Genomic DNA, 21,185 nt, shown 5'->3' on the forward strand with positions numbered 1-21,185 from the left:
AGCCTTGCTTTACATGCGTGCTCCTTTGCACTTTATATCAATTGACGCTTTTATCCATGCATTTTCATAATTGAACTTGTTATAGGTTATCATATTGAGGTTCTGTTAGCGAATTATCACTGATCAATGATTTGGAAATTATACAACGGGTGGGTCTAATCCTGAATGCTGATTGGTTAAAATCGCATTCCAGCCGGTGTCTATTCCACAAGTTACCATGGGCTAAATCCATGACGTTAAAATGCCTATTTACTCTGTTCCATCTGACTGTGCAATCCACTGTCTCGTCAGCCCAGCCTGGTAATTTATAAACTTGATCTCCACTATAAAAAGCATCTAGACATTATCTCACATTTCTTTTAGAGTAACACTGAGTTTTCAACAGCGGAGATTTGTATAAACATTGCTGTCTGTCTTTCTGACATTTGCAACATTGTTTCAATATTCAAATTCGATCTCCAGCTGTCACATAGTAGTAATGAACGTGTCGGGAGTCGGGAGTCGGGAGTCGGGATGAGACAGACAGGCAGGCAGCTTTTCTCAGCCAGTCTAAATCATGAATCAGCATAATTTTTATGGATATATACAAAGAAAAGGTAAAACGAAAAAAAAGTGCAGCTAGTTTCTAGTCTTTCCAGCTTCAGTTTCGAAGTGATTGTTTCATCTGTGTTGTTGGCTAGCTCCTCTGAACAACAGTGTTCTGATGAGAGAACACATTTTCTATGCCAGGTGAAATGGCGCCTCATTAGCTCATTGTTATGGATGTATCCAAATAAATGTCACTAGAAAACAGCTTAAACAAATGCAAATGCAGCTACTTTATTGTTTTTCTGGCTGTACTGTTTGACATGACTGTAAGTTAGTTGTAGTTTGCTGGCTAGCAAGGGATAAGAACGTTGCCAGTCAGTATGGCAATAGAACATTTAGAATGAACGACTGAACGTCCATAGATACAGAACAAAAATACTTAACGACTGGGTCGCGTCTCTGGCAACCGAACCGATAGAACGAACGACCAGTCGGCTTGGGTAGCAACCCTAGATTTGTGTCGGGACTTTATCTTGTGGAAGGATGAAATAGTATGAATAATTTCATCAAAATAACGTTTTTTATGAAAATATGTAAATCATCGTTTGAATATGTTGGTAACCCGTTGTATAAAAGTGATAATTCCCTCCAAGCCGGTGTTTGGAGGATATATTGGCACGGTTTGCCTCGACTTCGTCTCGGGCCTAACAACATCCGTGCCAATATATCCTCCAAACACCAGCTTCACAGGCATTATCACTTAACTAAACCACGGGCGTTCTCCTAGCATGTCACTTTCGTTTTCCTTTGGTAAAGGTTATTTACAATACAAATTTACAATAATATAAAGACAACGTACAAACACTGTCCAAAAGTATGTGGACACCTACTCGTCAAACATCTTATTCCAAAATCATGGGCATCAATATGGAGTTGGTCCACCCTTTGCTGCTAAAACAGCCTCCACTCTTCTGGGAAGGCTTTCCACTAGATGTTGGAACATTGCTGCGGGAACTTGCTTCCATTCAGCCACAAGAGCATTAGTGAGGTCGGGCACTGATGTTGGGCGATTAGGCCTGGCTCGCAGTCAGCGTTCCAATTCACTCCAAAGGTGTTCGATGGGGTTGAGGTCAGGGCTCTTTGCAGACCAGTCAAGTTCTTCCACACTGATCTCGACAAACCATTTCTGTATGGACCTCGCTTTGTGCATAGGGGCATTGTTATGCTGAAACAGGAAAGGGCCTTCCCCAAACTGTTGCCACAAAGTTGGAAGCACAGAATCGTCTAGAATGTAATTGTATGGTGTAGCGTTAAGATTTCCCTTCACTGGACCAAAGGGACCTAGCCAAACCATGAAAAACAGCCCCAGACCATTAATCCTCCTCCACCAAACTTTACAGTTGGCACTATGCATTCGGGCAGGTAGCATTCTCCTGGCATCCGCCAAACCCAGATTCGTCCTCCACCAAACTTGGTGAAGCGTGATTCATCACTCCAGAGAACGCGTTTCCACTGTTCAAGAGTCCAATGGCGGTGAGCTTTACACCACTCCAGCTGACGCTTGGCAGTAAGCATGGTGATCTTAGGCTTGTGTGCAGCTGCTTGGCCATGGAAACCCATTTCATAAAGCTCCAGACGAACAGTTCTTGTGCTGACGTTGCTTCCAGGGACAGTTTGGAACTCGGTAGTGAGTGTTGCAACCGAGGACAGACGCGCTTCAGCACTCAGCGTTCCCGTTCTGTGAGCTTGTGTGGCCTACCTCTTCGCGGCTGAGCCTTTTTTTTGCTCCTAGACGTTTTCACTTCACAATAATAGCACTTACAGTTGACCGGGGCAGCTCTAGCAGGGCATAATTTGACGAACTGACTTGTCGGAAAGATGGCATCCTATGACAGTGCCACGTTGAAAGTCACTGAGCTCTTCAGTAAGGCCATTCAAGCCAATGTTTGTCTATGGAGATTGCAGGGCTGTGTGCTGGATTTTATACACCTGTCAGCAACGGGTGTGGCTGAAATAGCCGAATCCACTCATTTGAAGGGGTGTCCACATACTTTTGTGTATGTAAACCCTGTCCAGACCTGTTTGGATAATGTGTTGCACCATTCAGAGATGCACGTTGTAGCCTACTCTGTAACTTAACCTGTTTCTGTTCTTTTTATTTATTTAACCTTTATTTAACTCGGCAAGTGAGTTAAGAACAAATTCTTATTTACAATGACGGCCTACCAAAAGGCAAAAGGCCTCCTGCGGGGACGGGGACTGGGATTAAAAATAAAAATATAGGACAAAACACACATCACGACAAGAGAGACACCACAACACTACATAAAGAGAGACCTAAAACAACAAGTTTGAGTGGTTTTTGCAGCTTGTTCCAGTCGCTAGCTGCAGCAAAGCAACCCAGGGATGTGTGTGCTTTGGGGACCTTTAACAGAATGTGACTGGCAGAACAGGTGTTGTATGTGGAGGATGAGGGCTACAGTAGGTATCTCAGAGAGGGGGGAGTGAGGCCTAAGAGGGTTTTATAAACAAGCATCAACAAGTGGGTCTTGCGACGGGTATACAGAGATGACCAGTTTGCAGAGGAATAGACTGCAGTGATGTGTCCTATAAGGAGCATTGGTGGCAAATCTGATGGCCGAATGGTAAAGAACATCTAGCCGCTCGAGAGCACCCTTACCTGCCGATCTATAAAATACAGAGTTTATTCCATCGTACACAGTTGCGCTGGATAGCGACAACAAAATACAGGCACAGGGGAACAATCTACCACGGCAATACAAGGTACAAGTAGCTCTACGAGCTACACTCAACTCACATAAAACAGAGGGAACACTTATACACGGACTAATGAGGGGATATGAACCAGGTGTGTGTAATTGACAAGACAAGACAAATGGAATTATGATACAGTGGGGGAAAAAAGTATTTAGTCAGCCACCAATTGTGCAAGTTCTCCCACTTAAAAAGATGAGAGAGACCTGTACTTTTCATCATAGGTACACGTAAACTATGACAGACAAATTGAGATTTTTTTTCTCCAGAAAATCACATTGTAGGATTTTTTATGAATTTATTTGCAAATTATGGTGGAAAATAAGTATTTGGTCACCTACAAACAAGCAATATTTCTGGCTCTCACAGACCTGTAACTTCTTCTTTAAGAGGCTCCTCTGTCCTCCACTCGTTACCTGTATTAATGGCACCTGTTTGAACTTGTTATCAGTATAAAAGACATCTGTCCACAACCTCAAACAGTCACACTCCAAACTCCACTATGGCCAAGACCAAAGAGCTGTCAAAGGACACCAGAAACAAAATTGTAGACCTGCACCAGGCTGGGAAGACTGAATCTGCAATAGGTAAGCAGCTTGGTTTGAAGAAATCAACTGTGGGAGCAATTATTAGGAAATGGAAGACATACAAGACCACTGATAATCTCCCTCGATCTGGGGCTCCACGCAAGATCTCACCCCGTGGGGTCAAAATTATCACAAGAACGGTGAGCAAAAATCCCAGAACCACACAGGGGGACCTAGTGAATGACCTGCAGAGAGCTGGGACCAAAGTAACAAAGCCTACCATCAGTAATACACTACGCCGCCAGGGACTCAAATCCTGCAGTGCCAGACGTGTCCCCCTGCTTAAGCCAGTACATGTCCAGGCCCGTCTGAAGTTTGCTAGAGTGCATTTGGATGATCCAGAAGAGGATTGGGAGAATGTCATATGGTCAGATGAAACCAAAATAGAACTTTTTGGTAAAAACTCAACTCGTCGTGTTTGGAGGACAAAGAATGCTGAGTTGCATCCAAAGAACACCATACCTACTGTGAAGCATGGGGGTGGAAACATCATGCTTTGGGGCTGTTTTTTCTGCAAAGGGACCAGGACGACTGATCCGTGTAAAGGAAAGAATGAATGGGGCCATGTATCGTGAGATTTTGAGTGAAAACCTCCTTCCATCAGCAAGGGCATTGAAGATGAAACGTGGCTGGGTCTTTCAGCATGACAATGATCCCAAACACACCGCCCGGGCAACGAAGGAGCGGCTTCGTAAGAAGCATTTCAAGGTCCTGGAGTGGCCTAGCCAGTCTACAGATCTCAACCCCATAGAAAATCTTTGGAGGGAGTTGAAAGTCTGTGTTGCCCAGCGACAGCCCCAAAACATCACTGCTCTAGAGGAGATCTGCATGGAGGAATGGGCCAAAATACCAGCAACAGTGTGTGAAAACCTTGTGAAGACTTACAGAAAACGTTTGACCTGTGTCATTGCCAACAACGGGTATATAACAAAGTATTGAGAAACTTTTGTTATTGACCAAATACTTATTTTCCACCATAATTTGCAAATAAATTCATAAAAAATCCTACAATGTGATTTTCTGGATTTTATTTTCTCATTTTGTCTGTCATAGTTGACGTGTACCTATGATGAAAATTACAGGCCTCTCTCATCTTTTTAAGTGGGAGAACTTGCACAATTGGTGGCTGGCTAAATACTTTTTTTCCCCACTGTATATGGAGCGGCAGTGGCTAGTTAACCAGTGACGACGAACGCCGAAGCCTGCCCAAACAAGGAGGGGAGGCAGCCTCGGCGGAAGTCGTGACAGTCTCCGTAATCTAGCATGGGTAAGATGGTCATCTGAATCAGGGTTAGTTTGGCAGCTGGGGTGAAAGAGGAGCGATTACGATAGAGGAAACCAAGTCTAGATTTAACCTTGCAGCTTTGATATGTGCTGAGAGAAGGACAGTGTACCATCTAGCCATACTCCCAAGTACTTGTATGAGGTGACTACCTCAAGCTCGAAACCCTCAGAGGTAGTAATCACACCAGTGGGGAGAGGGGCATTCTTCTTACCAAACCACATTACCTTTGTTTTGGAGGTGTTCAGAACAAGGTTAAGGGCAGAGAAAGCTTGAATGCTAAGAAAGATTTGTTGTAGAGCGTTTAACACAAAATCCAGGGAGGGTCCAGCTGAGTATAAGACTGTATCATCTGCATATAAATGGATGAGAGAGCTTCCTACTGCCTGAGCTATGTTGTTGATGTAAATTGAGAAGAGCGTGGGGCCTAGGATTGAGCCTTGGGGTACTCCCTTGGTGACAGGCTGTGGCTGAGACAGCAGATGTTCTGACTTTATACACTGCACTCTTTGAGAGAGGTAGTTAGCAAACCAGGCCAAAGACCCCTCAGAGACACCAATACTCCTTAGCCGGCCCTCAAGAATGGAATGGTCTACCGTATCAAAAGCTTTGGCCAAGTCAATAAAAATAGCAGTACAACATTGCTTAGAATCAAGGGCAATGGTGACATCATTTAGGACCCTTAAGGTTGCAGTGACACATCCATAACCTGAGCGGAAGCCAGATTGCATACCAGAGAGAATACTATAGACATCAAGAAAGCCAGTCAGTTGATTATTGACAAGTTTTTCCAACACTTTTGACAAACAGGGCAAAATGAAATTGGCCTATAACAGTTAGGATCAGCTTGATCACCCCTTTAAATAAAGGACACTGTCAGGGGTGCTGAAGGTGGGTGTGGTGCAGGAATCAAGCGCAGGACGCAGAAACTAAGTCCAAAAGACTTTAGTGAAATATTCACGTAGTACACGAGCACAACAAGCCCGGAGGCGAAATAAAGGCGCACACAGGCGTCAAACAATAGGCGCACTAACATGTGCGAAAACCTCTCCAAAACAACGGAGGGAAACACGTAGCTCAGAACACCAAACAGAAGAGCAATCACACACAACACCTGACACACACAACGAGAACTAAAAAGGAGAACTAAATAGGACACTAATGAGGACTAACTAGACACAGGTGTACAACATCAAGACAAAACCAAACGAACATGAAACATAGATCGGTGGCAGCTAGTACTCCGGGGACGACGACCGCCGAAACCTGCCCGAACAAGGAGGAGGAGCAGCCTCGGCCGTGGCTGCCTTCCAAGCAATGGGAACCTCCCCAGAGAGGAGAGACAGGTTAAAAAGTTCAGAGATAGGGATGGCAATGATAGGGGCTGCAACCTTAAAGACGAAAAGATCTAAACCATCTGACCCAGATGTTTTTTGGGGGTCAAGTTTAAGGAGCTCCTTTAGCGCCTCAGACTCAGTGACTGCCTGCAGGGAGAAACTTTGTAGCGGGGCAGGGGAAAAAGAGGGAGGAGCATCGGGGCTAGTTGCATTAGCAGGGGTGGGAGATGAGGAAATGTTGGACGGGCAATGAGGCATGGCTTACTGTGTGCATTAGGACCTAAGTGTAATAATTGTATTTTGTACACAAATCCTCAGCTCATTTGTGTGGTGACTTTTTTAGGGATTCTCCGAATATTTATGTGTACAGCTGTGGACAGGTCGAGGTTATCGGGACAGTAGCCTATTACGCCGAGTCTTAAATCGTTGGAGAACAAAAGTAGGCTGTAATGATTACAGTATAAAACTATTGACTATAAAAGTGTGTTGTTTTCTGTCGGTTTATACAGCTTGTGTCATAACGGGAGGTCCAAGGCAGGTTGGATTAATTTGCATACAGGGAGGAACCAGGGAATCTGGTCACAATATGGACGAAGTGGGCAGATAAGAGACACAATTTATTAGACGCAACAAATCTCGATCAGATAGTGATCGGATCGTCTTGATCGGATGACGACAACCACATGTTAATGCAAGGTGTAAGCACGGTTAGTGTGTGTGCTTGCGTGCATGTGCAAAACACTGTGTGTGTCTGTGTGTGTGCGTGCGCACATGTGCGTGCACATTTTGCTTGCATACATACTTGCATACGTTCTTGTGTATATGTGTGTGTATGTGTGTGTGTGTGTTACATGCCAGATGCGGCAATAGTGGCATAAGAGTGCAGTTAGGGGAGCTCTGCAGTGACCCCAGGTCTCGAGGTCAGCCTCTGTCATGTGTAATTGTGTGAGGCCACCCCAGTCATAACTTGTCAGAGGCAAGGAAAGCCAGGGAAAGCCAGGCTGCGCTGGTAAGTGCTCCCAACGGGGGCCAGATTTGTGGGCAGAGCACTAAATAGGCCCCGTTTAGCTCAGTTGGTAGAGAATGGCGCTTGCAACGCCAGGGTTGTGGGTTCGTTTCCCACGGGGGGCCAGTATGAAACTGTATGCACTCACTAACTGTAAGTCGCTCTGGATAAGAGCGTCTGCTAAATGACTAAAATGTAAATGTAAATAACACTACTTCAATCTGGGCCTTTTTCTGCTTCTTTTCTAAAAGAGCCAGAAAAACCTATAGGAGTAAAGGTACTCAGATGACTGATTGTGTTCCATTCAAGTCTTACGAGGAGTGTTTACCCTACTAGTATATGTAGGCGGGTCCCTTCCCATCTAGATAGTCTCCTTTGCACCCTTGCCGAATGAGCTGGAGTCTAATTGCTCTCAGATAATGTTTTTTGGGGCATGTTGGCAGCCTTTGCTGTTGATTTGGGGATCCTCCCACCTAAAAAGAAAACAATACTGAATCACTTTCAATGGGACTTTAAACATACAGTTTCCTTCTCTCTTCAGACGTTTGACTAAAAATCTGATCTGAAATCAGTTCTGGAATAACCTGTGTTGGGGCTGGATAGTGAGTTGGGTGAGGGATAGCAGATCTGAGGTCTGCGCCAGTCCGTGGACCGATGTCGGGCACTGAAGTGTCACTGAAGAGACGCTCGTACCCTCCTTCCACCACCTCCACCCCTTCCAACCTCCCTAACACCCATCTGACCTCCCCTGTCCCATCCTCTCCTCCTCTGAACCCTTCCACCCATCCCATCCCACCTCTCCTCTATCCCTCTCTCCCTCCCTTCCTCTCATCCCCTCCACCCTTCCACCCTCTCCCCTGTGCTAGCTAGCATCTCTCATTAACATGTTTAGCACGTCACGTGAAGCCTCAAGCTCTGGGTGCCACGAGGTCAGACACCAATCTGCTGAAACATCACAAACGTGGTAAACCCTGTTGGAAAGAAAAAACTAATTTTCTCTTTCTCTCACACACGCATGCACGCACACACACACCACACACACATACACTGCTCCCTGAAAGCGAGAAGAAAAAACGTAATTCCCAGACAGGTATGTCCTAATTAAGCTACCAGCCCGGCTCCGCTGCTTCCCAATCAATGCTCTGATCCCGGCCAATGAGCTGGGGAGTTCACTAATGCATGCGCAACCCGTGCTCCCATAATGCCCCGCAAATATTCATTTCCTTAAACGAATAAAATCATTTGGAATTCGGTCAGGATTGATTAACATTCGGAGGCGGTGAAGTCGTGTGTGGCATCAACGTGATCAATACACATATAAACCATGATAGGGTGTGTGTGCTCACTTCTCAAACATATTCCCTCAATATCAAATCAAATCACATGCGCCGAATACAACAGGTGCAGACATTACAATGAAATGCTTACTTACAGCCCTTAACCAACAGTGCATTTATTTTTAACAAAAAAGTAAAAATTAAACAACAACAAAAAAAAGTGTTGAGAAAAAAAGAGCAGAAGTAAAATAAAATAACAGTAAGCAGGCTATATATACAGGGGGGTGCCGGTGCAGAGTCAATGTGCGGGGGCACCGGCTAGTTGAGGTAGTTGAAGTAATATGTACATGTGGGCAGAGTTAAAGTGACTATGCTTAAATAATTAACAGAGTAGCAGCAGCGTAAAAGGATGGGGTGGGGGGGCAGTGCAAATAGTCTGGGTAGCCATGATTAGCTGTTCAGGAGTCTTATGGCTTGGGGGTAGAAGCTGTTGAGAAGTCTTTTGGACCTAGACTTGGCACTCCGGTACCGCTTGCCGTGCGGTAGCAGAGAGAACAGTCTATGACTAGGGTGGCTGGAGTCTCTGACAATTTTGAGGGCTTTCCTCTGACACCGCCTGGTATAGAGGTCCTGGATGGCAGGAAGCTTCCCTCTTCTCTTCAGTTTTGGTACTTAAAAAAAAAAAATATTTAGCAGACACTCTTATCCAGGGTGACTTACAGTAGTGAGTGTATATTTTACGAACTAGTCCCCCTTGGGAACACAGTTGTTCGTTGTCGGGCCCCCACTTTGAAAAGCAAGCTCTGTAATGATAGCTTCTAAAAGGCTTTCACACTTTATCTAGCTTTAAAAGCTCCAGATCTCCGTGTTGCCACTATTAATGGCCATTACTGATTCAGATTCAGATTCAGATTCAGATTCAGGCTGTTGTTGATTAAATAGGAGTTTGGGGCGAAATTGTAGCTCTTGCCTTACATTCAGAACGCTCTGGAAATTAAGCCCCGATTCCGCCTCAATTTCAATACTCGGCTCCTACAGGTAACTGCCAAAATAAAGGAAACACCAACATCATGTGTCTTAGTAGGATGTTGGGCCACCACCAGCCGCCAGAATAGATTCTGGAGCGCCTTGGCATAGATTCTACAAGTGTCTGGAACTATATTGAAGGGATGCGACACCATTCTTCTACTAGAAATTCTATCATTTGGTGTTTTGTTGATGGTGATGGAAAACACTGTCTCAGGCGCCGCTCCAGAATCTCCCATAAGTGTTCAATTGGGTTGAGATCTGGTGACTGAGAGACAGACACACGCACGCACGCGCGCACACACACACACCCTTTAAACCCCCTATGCTCCTTTGAGACCCCTCTTTCAAAGTCACTGAGATCTCTTCTTCTAGCCATGGTAGCCAAAATAATGGGCAATTGGGCATGACCCTAAGCATGATGGGATGTTAATTGTTTAATTAACTCCGGAACCACACCTGTGTGGAAGCACCTGCTTTCAATATATTTTCTATCCCTCATTTACTCAAGTGTTTCCTTTATTTTGGCAGTTACCTGTATCTCCCTATGTATAACTCTTATCTACAACTATCGCTCTACCCTTTTCCTCTCTTTTTACCCCGCTTTTACCCCACTGGTCTTTATTCCGTGATTATGTTGACACGTTTTTTTCGCTCGTCAAACAAATAAGATTATCAGAAATTTGACCAGAAGAATCTGAGAGTTTGTTTAGAAGGATTTGTACAACGCTAGAACCTAGCACTTACTGCTGATAAAGTTGTGATAATTGTGTTACAAGGGGGTCCTGAGAGAAAGAATGAAGCCTAGTTCAGTGTGTTAGCAAAATACATTATGCATTTGATTCTTAGATTGTGCAAATTCTCTGGGAATGAATACAAGTACAGCCTGTTTTAAACACTCCTTTCCATTAAATGTAGTGAAGATACTGTATGATAACACAAACCAGGGGTTGGAACCGGTTCAATGAACACTACCGAAAACTGTAAAATAAAATTGAGGAACAGAACCAGAACCGAAAACGAAAGTGATCTATACTGTTCCGGAACAGAGCCATTATTTTAAAAGCATGGGAAAGGTTCATGACATTCTTTTACATTCTGGGCATTTTTTTCCAGTCCCACAAAAGCGCCTATGCAAAGCCCTCACTTTGTCACTCAGAAACGTATTCAAGTGTCTGCCTGCCTGCCAGCTGAAAATCTTTGCCAGTGTGTGTGTGAAGGCTACCTGCCCGTCCCCTCCATCCGAAGCATAGTCTACTGTAGCTACTGATGTTACAAGCATGATTCAGAAATTAGGGAGAGAGATTTTTTATTAGAGAAGAATGGATTAACTTTTTCAATGTTAGGTAATGATACTATAGTTATCAAGTTTCACATTTGATTTATTAACTACAAAAATGTTTATTTTCATTCTGGTGCCGCTCTGTACACACAAGCTTGTTAGCTAGCTAATTTAGCTAGGTCTGGTCTAGTTCAGGAAAACGCTAGGTGGGATTATGTGTAACGTAATGGATCTGAGAGTCATGATCAAGGCCTAACTCTGTTCCAGTGTTAGTTAAGCCAACTCTCCGATGTTCAAAGGCATTCAAAGTTCCTTCATAGAAGCCGTTCCTCCGTAGGTATAATTCTGTGTGCCTAATTCAGATAATGCATGTCATAACAACAGCGCTTCATGCCCAGTGCTCTCATCACCCGCAAAATTTCAGTCGCAACTCGCACCCTACACTACACTGGTCTATCCAATGCATAGACCCCTTGTCTTTTTCCACATTTTTCCTTATTCTAAAATCATTTTCCTCATCAATCTACCCATAATGACAAAGCGAAAACAGGTTTTTAGAAATTCTTCCAAATGAAAAAAAAACGTATTTACATAAGTATTCAGAACTTTTGCTATGAGACTCGAAATTGAGCTCAGGTGCATCCTGTTTCCATTGATCATCCTTGAGATGTTTCTACAACTTGATTGGAATCCACCTATGGTAAATTAAATTGATTGGACATGATTTGGAAAGGCACACATCTGTCTATATAAGGTCCCACAGTTGACAGTGCATGTCAGAGCAAAAACCAAGCCATGAGGTCGAAGGAATTGCCTGTAGAGCTCCAATACAGGATTGTGTTGAGGCACAGGTCTAGGGAAGGGCACCAAAACATTTCTGCAGCATTGAAGGTCCCCAAGAACACAGTTGCCTCCATCATTCTTAAATGGAAGCAGTTTGGAACCACCAAGCCTCTTCCTAGAGCTGGCTGCCCGGCCAATCTGAGCAATCGGGGGAGAAGGGCCTTGGTCAGGGAGGTGACCAAGAACCCAATGGTCACACTGAATGAGCTCCAGAGTTTCTCTGTGGAGATGGGAGAACCTTCCAGAAGGACAACCATCTCTGCAGCACTCCACCAATCAAGCCTTTATGGTAGAGTGGCCAGACGGAAGCCACTCCTCAGTAAAAGGCACATGACAGCCCGCTTGGAGTTTGCCAAAAGGCACCTAAAGGACTCAGACCATGAGAAACAAGATTCTCTGGACTGATGAAACCAAGATTGAACTCTTTGGCCTGAATCCCAAGTGTCACGTCTGGAGGAAACCTTGCACCATCTCTATGGTGAAGCATGGTGGTGGCAGCATCATGCTGTGGGGATGTTTTTCAGCGGTAGGGACTGGGAGACTAGTCAGGATCGAGGGAAAGATGAACGGAGCAAAGTTCAGTGAGATCCTTGATGATAACCTGCTCCAGAGCGCTCAGGACCTTAGACTGGGACGAAGGTTCACCTTCCAACAGGACATCGACCCTAAGCACACAGCTAAGACAACACAGGAGTGGCTTTGGGACATGTCTCTGAATGTCCTTTAGTGGCCCAGCCAGACCCCAGACTTGAACCCGATCGAACATCTCTGGAGAGACCTGAAAATAGCTGTGCAGCGACGCTCCCCATCCAACCTGACAGAGCTTGACATGATCTGCAGAAAAGAATGGGAGAAACTCCCCAAATACAGGTGTGCTAAGTTTGTAGGTTCATACCCAAGAAGTCTCAAATCAAATCAAATCAAATCAAATTGTATTTGTTACATGCACCGAATACAACAGGTGTAGACCTTACAGTGAAATGCTTACTTACAAGCCCTTAACCAACAATGCAGTTTTAAGAAAGAATACCCCCAAAAAATCACCAAGAATACAATATAAAATAATAAGAAATAAAAGTAACAAATAATGAAAGAGCAGCAGGGGTTCAGGAGTCTTATGGCTTGGGGGTAGAAGCTGTTTAGAAGCCTCTTGGACCTAGACTTGGCGCTCCGGTACCGCTTGCCATGTGGTAGCAGAGAGAACAGTCTATGACTAGGGTAGCTGGAGTCTTTGACATTTTTTAGGGCCTTCCTCTGACACCACCTGGTATAGAGGTCCTGGATGGCAGGAAGCTTGGCCCCAGTGAAGCTTGGCCCCAGTGCCTTGCGGTCGGAGGCCGAGCAGTTGCCATACCAGGCAGTGATGCAACCAGTCAGGATGCTCTCGATGTTGCAGCTGTAGAACCTTTTGAGGATCTGAGGACCCATGCCAAATCTTTTCAGTCTCCTTAGGGAGAATAGGTTTTGTCGTGCCCTCTTCACGACTGTCTTGGTGTGCTTGGACCATGTTAGTTTGTTGGTGATGTGGACACCAAGGAACTTTAAGATCTCAACCTGCTCCACTACAGCCCCGTTGATTAGAATGGGGGCAAACTCGGTCCTCTTCTTTTTCCTGTAGTCCACAATCATCTCCTTTGTCTTGTTCACATTGAGGGAGAGGTTGTTGTCCTGGCACCACACGGCCAGATCTCTGACCTCCTCCCTATAGGCTGTTTCGTCGTTTTCGGTGATCAGGCCTACCACTGTTGTGTCATCTGAAAACGTAATGATGGCGTTGAAGTCGTGCCTGGCCATGCAGTCATGAGTGAACAGGGAGTACAGGAATGGACTGAGCACGCACGCCTGAGGGGCCCCCATGTTGAGGATCAGCGTGGAGGATGTGTTGTTACCTACCCTTACCACCTGGGGGCGGCAGGAAGTCCAGGATCCAGTTGCAGAGGGAGGTGTTTAGTCCCAGGGTCCTTAGCTTAGTGATGAGCTTTGAGGGCACTATGTTGTTGAACGCTGAGCTGTAGTCAATGAATAGCATTCTCAAATAGGCCTTCCTTTTGTCCAGGTGTGAAAGGGCAGTGTGGAGCGCAATAGAGATTGCATCATCTGTGGAACTGTTGGGGCGGTATGCAAATTGGAGTGGGTCTAGGGTTTCTGGGATAATGGTGTTTATGTGAGCCATGGCCAGCCTTTCAAAGCACTTCATGGCTACAGACGTGAGTGCTACGGGTCGGTAGTCATTTAGGCAGGTTACCTTAGTGTTCTTGGGCACAGGGACTATGGTGGTCTGCTTGAAAAATGTTGGTATTACAGACTCAGACAGGGAGAGGTTGAAAATGTCAGTGAAGACACTTGCCAGTTGGTCGGAGTACACGTCCTGGTAATCCGTCTGGCCCTGCGGCCTTGTGAATGTTGACCGGTTTAAAGGTCTTACTCACATCGGCTACAGAGAGCGTGATCACACAGTCGTCCGGAACAACTGATGCTCTCATGCATGTTTCAGTGTTACTTGCCTCGGAGCGAGCATAGAAGTAATTTAGCTCGTCTGGTAGGCTCGTGTCACTGGCCAGCACGCGGCTGTGCTTCCCTTTGTAGTCTGTAATAGTTTGCAAGCCCTGCCACATCCGACGAGCGTCAAAGCCGGTGTAGTACGATTCGATCTTAGTCCTGTATTGACGCTTTGCCTGTTTGATGGTTCCTTGGAGGGCAAGCTTTCTTATAAGCTCCTTGAAAGCGGCAGCTCTACCCTTTAGCTCAGTGCGGATGTTGCCTGTAATCCATGGCTTCTGGTTGGGGTATGTACGTACAGACACTGTGGAGACGACGTCATCGATGCACTTATTGATGAAGCCAGTGACTGATGTGGTGTACTCCTCAATGCCATCAGAAGAATTCCGGAACATATTCCAGTCTGTGCTAGCAAAACAGTCCTGTAGCTTAGCATCTGCTTCATCTGACCACTTTTTTATTGACCGAGTCACTGGTGCTTCCTGCTTTAGTTTTTGCTTGTAAGCAGGAATCAGGAGGATAGAATTATGGTCAGATTTGCCAAATGGAGGGCGAGGGAGAGTTTGTATGCGTCTCTGTGTGTGGAGTAAAGGTGGTCTAGAGTTTTTTTCCCCTCTGGTTGCACATTTAACATGCTGGTAGAAATGAGGCAAAAACGGATTGAAGTTTCCCTGCATTAAAGTCCCCGGCCTCTAGGAGCGCTGCCTCTGGATGAGCATTTTCCTGTTTGCTTATGGCCATATACAGTTAATTGAGTGCGGTCTTAGTGCCAGCATCGGTTTGTGGTGGTAAATAGACAGCTACGAAGAATATAGATGAAAACTCTCTTGGTAGATAGTGTGGTCTACAGCTTATCATGAGATACTCAACCTCAGGCGAGCAAAACCTTGAGACTTCCTTAGATATCGTGCACCAGCTGTTGTTTACAAATATACATAGACCGCCACCCCTTGTCTTACCAGAGGCTGCTGTTCTATCCTGCCGATACAGTGTATCACCCGCCAGCTGTATGTCTTCGTTCAGCCACGACTCGGTGAAACATAAGATATTCGTTTTTAATGTCTCGTTGGTAGAATATTTGTTCCTGTAGTTCGTCCACTTTATTATCAAGCGATTGTAAGTTGGCCAATAGTATCGATGGCAAAGGCAGATTAGCCACTCGTAGCCGGCTCCTTACCAAGCACCCCGATCTCCTTCCGCGATATCTCATTTTCTTTCTACTGCGAATGACGGGGATGAGGGCCCTATCGGGTGTCTGGAGCAAATCTCTCTCGTCCGACTCCTTAAAGAAAAATTATTAGTCCAGTTCAAGGTGAGTAATCGCTGTTCTGATGTCCAGAAACACTTTTCGGTCGTAAGAGACGGTAGCAGCAACATTATGTACAAAATAAGTTACAAACAATGCAAAAAAAACACACAAAATAGCATGGTTGGTTAAGAGTAAAAAAAAACGGCAGCCATCCCCTCCGGTGCCATGTACAAGCTGTAATCGAGGTTGTAATCGCTGCCAAAGGTGCTTCAACAAAGTACTGAGTAAAGGGTCTGAATACTTATGTAAATGTTATATTTCAGGGTTTAATACATTTATAAAAAACTGTTTTTGCTTTGTCATTATGGGGTGTTGTGTGTAGATTGTTGGGGAAAAACAAAAATGTTATCCATTTTAGAATAAGGCTGTAACGTAACAAAATGTGGAAAAAGTAAAGGGGTCTGAATACTTTCCGAATGCACTGTATATACTTTGCCCGCTCCAAAGCAAGCTGCTCTATCCATTGGTGAAGAAATGTAATGTAAAATAATGTTGATTTCAGAGGTTTATAAAGGAACAGAAAGGAACAATATAAACCGTAACTTTTTTTGGTTCGAACCGGTTCAGAACTTTTTTTGCTGGTCGGAACAGTGGAACGGAACAAAAAAGATTATGGTTCTGTTTAGAACTAAACAATTGGAAAATAATTTTGGTTCCAACCTCTGACACAAACAGACAAAAACATTGCTACATTAACTCCCTAACAGTTTCAGGAACTGCTACTTTAGTGTGTAGAATGGACTACAATCCCATCCACAAAAAAACTGATGAGAACTGGAGGCCTATACAACACAACCATAACGCAATCTTAACTCACACTACAGACGACAGGTAGAGAGTACTACAGCGAATGTCCTGTAATCTTTGTCCGCTTTCATCAACACACTGTCCAGCTTTAGTGGGCCATGCAGGGGCCACACTGAGCAGACGGATGCCCTGTAAAGTTTTCTTATGAAAAACCATCCTCTTCCCTTCTTCCCTCTCCTTCTCTCCTCCTCTTCCTTCCGCTGGGTGTGATTTAGGGGCGAGTGAGCTATAGATGTTGGTGCAGGGAGAAACCGTTGCGCTCCCTCTGTCCTAGGCCTTATTACAAGCCTGTCAGTTTATTATAAAACATTAGGAAAGCAGAGGGACACTTGTAGTTACTGTCTTATCGATCGTCGGGATAGATTCCGTGATTTAGTGGCAGACACCTCCGCCATATCTCCAACATTCTCGGCCTTCCCATTAAGCTCTGGTGCTTTCCTTCCGCGGCTATTGATGTATCAACATTAACAGTTACAAGCAGCTACAGAAAATCAATGCTCAACTTTTATTACCAGGGCTGCATAAGGCTGTGTTTGCCTCCCGGTTAGACCCCTGCATCAACGTGAGCCCCTAGAACATGCTCCCAACATGTCAGGTGCTTCCTAAGTGATAGCTGCGCTAGGGTTGGCCGGTATCAACCTTTGTCCTATCGTGATTATTATCTCATTTACATAAGTATTCACATACCTGAGTCAATACTTTGTAGAAGCACCTTTGGCAGCGATTACAGCTGCAAGTCTTTCTGCGTAAGAGCTTTCCACACCTGGATTGTGCAACATTTGCCCACTATTCTTTTCAAAATCCTTCAAGCTCTGTCAAATTGGTTGTTGATCATTGCTAAACAACCATTTTCAGGTCTTGCCATAGATTTTCAAGCAGATTTAAGTCAAAACTGTAACTCAACCACTCAGGAACATTCACTGTCTTTTTGGTAAGCAACTCCAGTGTAGATTTGGCCTTGTGTTTTTGGTTATTGTCCTGCTGAAAGGTGAATTCGTTTCTCATGTGTCTGTTGGAAAGCAGAGTGAACCAGGTTTTCCTCTAGGATTTTGCCTGTGCTTAGCTCCATTCCGTTTCTTTTTATCCTAAAAAACTGTCTAGTCCTTGTCGATGACAAGCATAACCATAACATGATGCAGCCACCACTATGCTTGAAAATATGGAGAGTGGTACTCAGTAATGTCTTGTATTGGATTTGCCCGAAACATAACACTTTGTATTCAGGACAGAAAGTTAATTGCTTTGCCAATTTTTTTTACAGTTTTACTTCAGTGCCTTGTTGCAAACAGGATGTATGTTTTGGAATATTGTTATTCTGTGCAGGATTCCTTCTTTTCACTCTATCAATTAGGTTAGTATTGTGGAGTTACTACAATGTTGTTGATCCATCCTCAGTTTTCTCCTATCACATCCATTAAACTCTGTAACTGTTTTAAAGTCACCATTGGCCTCATGGTGAAATCCCTGAGTGGTTTCCTTCCTCTCCGACAACTGAGTTAGGAAGGACGCCTGTATCTTTGTAGTGACTGGGTATATCGGTACACCATCCAAAGTGTTATTAATAACTTCACCATGTTCAAAGGGATATTCAATGTCTGCTTTTAAATTTTTACCCATCTACCAATAGGTGCCCTTCTTTGCGAGGCATTGGAAAACCTCCCTGGTCTTTGTGGTTGAATCTGTGTTTGAAATTCAATGCTCGACTGAGGGGCCTTACAGATAATTGTATGTGAGGGGTACAGAGATGAGGTAGTCGTTCAAAAATCATGTTAAACGCAATTATTGCACACAAGTCCATGCAACTTATGTAACTTGTTAAGCACATTTTTACTCCTGAACTTATTTAGGCGTGCCATTACAAAGGGTTTGAATACTTATTGACTCAAGACATTCTCTTTATTTTTATTCGTAATTTTTTTTCTTCATCTTTTTTTGTGTGAGGTTGCTTCCCGTGGATACTGCTTGTATGTACAATATGTGTTGTCTTATATAGAAAATAATAACAATTATTGTTCACAAAAAAATGGGCTGGATGGAAGCAGTCTACCGTCTTCAGAACTGGATAATACTTTTTCCAGGTAAAATAAAGTAAATAAATAATATTGTTTGTTTTATCTCATAAAGCTGTAATTGAGGATAGCCTATGCCAAGGGTATTCAACTCTTACCCTACAATGTCTGGAGCCTGCTGGCTTTCTGTTTTACCTGATAATTAATTGCACCCACCTGGTGTCCCAGGTCTAAATCAGTCCCTGATTAGAGGGGAACAATGAATAAACGCAGTCGAACTGGCTTCAAGGTTGAGTTGAGTTTTAGGAGCCTATGCCCAATGCCTATGCTTAGGCTATAGACTTTCATTCTTGTTATTTTTAAAAGCGGCAATTTCTTAGGCTAGAATATTTGGGAAATAAGCAACTGTTCATAACTGTAACTTGTCTTAAAGCATTTATGATAGGCCTAGTAGAAGGATAGGTTATTGGTTTTCAACCTTGCATGGAAGGATTTTCCTGGCCTGCATGGATAATTTATTTCTTAATAAGAAACTTGTCATAGTGTATTGATATTGTTTGTTCTCTCTCATTATTAGTACCCTGGCTACCTTACGTTTTCAGGCTATTCAAACAACCTTTTTGAGATAGAACTCCGTTCTTTACTGCACGGTGCCAGTCAAGTTCAAATAGTCTAAACCAGGGGTAGGCAACCCTGTTCCTGGAGTGCCGCAGGTACTGCAGGATTTTGTTCCAACTAGCCACCACACCTGACCAACTGAGTTAACTGATCAGTTCAATGATTGCCTAAATTCAACACACCTGGTCTTCCAGGTCAGTTAAATCAAAAACATGAAGTGCCTGCGGCACTCCAGATCCAGTTTGGCTTACCCCTGCGCTAAACCATTGTCTGTCACATCACGATGTCGTCACCATCGTTCGTCGATATAATATAATACCTATTCTGCATTGGAAATATCAATCATGCATTTCTTCGGGTGGGGCTTTTGGGACTTCTGGGCAGCCGTCCACAGAATCCATGTTTGTATGAGAACATGAGAGAACAACATTGCAGGGAAACAAGTCTCCTCAAACCCACCCTGCCTCTAACAAGAATTAGGGAGAAATATTGAAATAATCACTCCTCCTAACTCCGAGCTGTCTATCACCTGAATTGAAGCTGATTCATTTGAAGCGGATACCTAAACAGGAACAGTAGTGCACGAGGAGCGGAGCATGGACCCACTCAAACATTTATGAGCGCTGCGCATGTCCTGCTGGGACAAGCAGACTGCTCGCAACACCTCTCATTCCCGATCAATGGACTTAAGTTCATTACACACACAAGCCGTCCAACGCCTAGCGTGCGTGTGTTTGTGTGCATGTGTGTAGGGAGGAGAGGGGCCCTGTAGTGGGTCTATAGGGCAGCATCAGAATGCTTGTTTACATGACTGGAGGTCCCTGTAGCCCCAGCTTGAGGTTATCATTATGTACAGTACATGGTATCCGCTATGATGCGAATGTTTCACCATGGGTGCAGCAGCAGCGCTAGTATGGCCAAGGCGCTAGCTGCTGCTCTCCACCAATTAGAGGCTGAGGCCTGCCAGGGCATGGAGGAGAGGATGGGCTACCCAGGGCCCAGTGGAGAGCAGGGAGCAAAATAATTTAAATAATACAAATAATAACAATGCTAGCTGTTTTGAAACAATGATTTTTGTTTTAATTTGATTGTTTTAACATTATCTTATGTTACCTAGTCAGAATTTCTTACCCCACTGGAAGCAAATAATTCTAACCTACTTTTTTAAAAACTAAGTTTAGATTGTCTTGGAAAAAGCCTCGTGACCTTGTACATTCGTGAAACCGGTACATTTATCATGAAAATACACTTATTATCTCACATTATCTCACATTACCTAGTCAGAATTTCTTACCCATTGGAAGCAGATAATATTACCTATTTTTATCTAAATTAATTAAATTAGCGCCTGATGATCTTGTGGATATATTTATATACTTGTGGGAGAAAACTGGTATATAAACTTTGTGTTTTACGGCGTATCTCCTCTCCCAGGAGTATAGTGTTAGGCAGCATGGCCGATGTAAGGGGAGAGAAAGAGCAACTGCCACGGTCAGGATCCGTATTGATCAGTAAGCCAGCCAGGCCTTATTTAAACATTGCACACAAACACAGATAAGGAGTTACACAAGCCCTCCATAAAGAGCTGTCATTTCTCCATCGATCCCTCCCAGGGATTTCTGTGCCGTGGCCATCTATAAAGCTGTCTCTGTCACACACACACACACACGAGTATGTACGCACACACACACAGGCATGCATGCACACACATGCACAGAGGCATGCACACACATGCACAGAGGCATGCACACACATGCACAGAGGCATGCACACGCTCATTCTGCACACATACGCACACACACACACAAACGTACACACACACAATCTCTCTCACACACACACAAACACACACAGCAACATTCAGGCCAAAGGCGGCCATGGCCTCAGGGGCTGCTGTAGTGTAACCCAGGTCAAATGCACAAAAACACACCGGCAATGAAATAGACCATGGCTATATAAACCAAGGCCTAAATTCAATCAGATCAAGCGTTAACCGACAA

General features: G+C 44.3%; 1 protein-coding gene across 1 annotated transcript in view; it reads left to right on the forward strand.

Moving 5' to 3' along the window:
• The window catches only part of nr5a2 (nuclear receptor subfamily 5, group A, member 2), a 104,306-nt gene that overhangs the window by 59,316 nt on the left and 23,805 nt on the right, over nt 1-21,185 (forward strand). The gene's annotated exons all lie outside the window — the stretch shown is intronic.

This window comes from Coregonus clupeaformis, chromosome 20 (assembly GCF_020615455.1).
Source record: "Coregonus clupeaformis isolate EN_2021a chromosome 20, ASM2061545v1, whole genome shotgun sequence".
Classification (NCBI taxonomy): domain Eukaryota; kingdom Metazoa; phylum Chordata; class Actinopteri; order Salmoniformes; family Salmonidae; genus Coregonus; species Coregonus clupeaformis.